Genomic DNA, 2,343 nt, shown 5'->3' with positions numbered 1-2,343 from the left:
CTTGTTGTGGTTGGTATGGTAATGCATTTAGGAAATCATCACTGTCTTTTGTTTTTTTCTATTTGCATTTCATTTACCTTTAGCCTCACTCCCTTGCGTCCATAGAAGCAACAACAGTGGTTTCATGCACTCAGCTCAACCCCCTTAAACCCACTGATGATGCATCTTGTTGTTTGCAGTTTGTTCCTTGCCCAATAGTAAAAGAGAATTTGCATACTGTGAAGTGTGTCTGCAATTGCTGTTGTTCCCAAGCTATTGCCTGTGAAGGTAGAACAAACCTGAATGTTTTCTCTATCAGTTACTACTCACTGGAATTGGGTTGGCTGTCAAAGTGAGTTTATAGCAGCCCACAGGGTAGGCAGAACAGGGTAGAGAATCTTCTTACCCTTACTGATTTCTCAAACCACTTTTTGAAGTGAAGGTTAAAGTCTGTAAAGAAGTTTAGAGCAGCCTCGTTAAAGGGCAGGGGACTGCAGACAGGGGTTTGTCAACTCTGCTTTGATATGGATATCTTTGCATAGTCAGGTCGTACCAACACCACAATCCTAACCATATCTACCCAGAAGTAAGTCCTATTGAGTTCTATGGGGCTTAATTCCTTAGCAAGTGTGTTTAGAATTGCAGCCTTCAGGGGCAACCATCTTTACTCCTGAGTGTTCCTATCTAACATCTTCACAACACTAGGTTCCCTTCTTCCTATAATGGCCTTCTGGTGACTCACCTGGCTTAAGGGCTCTTAAACCCTTCTCGCCAGAAGCAGCTAGGCTAAGTTAAATGTTCCTTATTCAGGCTCTCTGAGCAGGTGAGAAGGAATTATTCCATCACTTCAGCTGGACCTGGAACACTCTCTTTTAGCTTAGATTTCTATCCTGATTTCCATTCAGAGAAATGTTTTTGTTTGAATGGTATGCTCCAAGCAACTGTGGTTGATGCTTAATGTATTGTGCTTAGTGACATCACTAGGGAACACCCCAGTGACATCATTAGGGCCTGCCCCTGAAATCTCAAGATTTGGGATGCTTCCGACCTGGCAACCCTAGGCTGAACATTTCCCCCATGTGTGCTTAGTGAAGGCTGATCTGTTATTTATTTATTTAGTTAGTTAGTTGCATTTCTAAACCGCCCTATAGCTAGCAGCTCCCAGGGCAGTGTACAACAGGTGTTGGGCGGTGTTAGGGCAGTCTGCCCTCAGCCAGCCCTCACCTACCTGCTGCCAACCACTCCAAGGGGTGGCTCTGACTGTCAATTTCCTTCTCAGTCTCAGTGTTGCCCTTGTGCCAACTCAGCAGAGAGGAAGATGGAAACAATACAAGAATTAGTTGACTCTGTCTATAGTTGGCTCTGGGCTCTGCCTGTCATTGGCTCTGACTCCACCTACTGTTGGGCCTCCCTGTTTTCTGCCTTACCAGTTCGAATGGGCACCAGCTACTACTGCCTGTGCTTTCCCTCCACGTCACCTTTTTCCCCCCTCCAGCCAGTGTGGTGAAGTGGTTGAAGTGTCAGACTAGGACTGCAGAGGTTCAAATCCCATGTCCTGAAGCTCTAATGTACTTGGTGTGCACAAAGAACTGACCATCCCAGAAGCAGTTCAAGAGCATTGCCTCAAGCATGGCTTCCAGGCTGGCAGGCGTCCCTCTAATTTTGCCACCTTAGACAGAACTGCTTACTCTGCTTGTACAGCACAGACGGCCCTGGGCACTGGCAATGCAGACAGCCCAGAGACGGCACCTGGCCATGCGTGTGCTGTTGCCAGCATTGCTGGTGCTGCACGAGTTTGAAGTGTACAGATGTGATCTGGCCTGACTGCCACACTGCTGTAGCTGCTCCTGCTGCCTCTCCTGCTTTCTCTTAGCCTGAGAGGATGTGGAGAAAGGCAAGCTGAGGAGGAGAAGCTGCAATGGCAGCAGTTGAAGAGGTCTCCTTCCATCTCCCAGCAAGGGTAGGGTAGGGTAGCTCAGTGGTAGAGCATCTGCCTTGAATTCAGAAGGTCCCAGATTCAATCCCTGGCATCTCCAGGTAGGACTGGGAGCAACTCCCATCTGAAATCCTGCAGAGCCATTGTCAGTCATGGTAGACAATACTGAACTATATGGACCAGTGGTTTGACTTGGTATAAGGCAGCTTCCTATGTTCTGATGTCCTGTGTTCAAGCATAGTGTTTTTCTCCCAAGAAATAGAAACAGGTGTGATTTGCGATTCACTTGATTGTATATGAGGGTTGTCTCAAAGCATTGTCAAATTGGAGCTTCTATTGGTAGAGTGCACAATTTTAAAAAGTACAGATCTGGTGCTTGGGAAAGTTTGGATCCGCTCCTCTATCACATTGGGCCTCATGGCATTGCT

The 2,343-nt window shown here is 47.0% G+C and overlaps 1 non-coding gene across 1 annotated transcript; it reads left to right on the top strand.

Moving 5' to 3' along the window:
* The first annotated feature begins 1,947 nt into the window (after positions 1 to 1,947).
* TRNAS-UGA (transfer RNA serine (anticodon UGA)) lies at positions 1,948 to 2,015 on the top strand. The gene has a single exon. It is a non-coding gene; the product is annotated as a tRNA-Ser (tRNA).
* The last annotated feature ends 328 nt before the right edge of the window (positions 2,016 to 2,343 follow it).

This window comes from Rhineura floridana, chromosome 8, assembly GCF_030035675.1.
Source record: "Rhineura floridana isolate rRhiFlo1 chromosome 8, rRhiFlo1.hap2, whole genome shotgun sequence".
Taxonomy (NCBI): Eukaryota; Metazoa; Chordata; class Lepidosauria; order Squamata; family Rhineuridae; genus Rhineura; species Rhineura floridana.
Note: the sequence above shows the minus strand (reverse complement) of the source record. Positions and strands in the feature narration are given on the sequence as shown.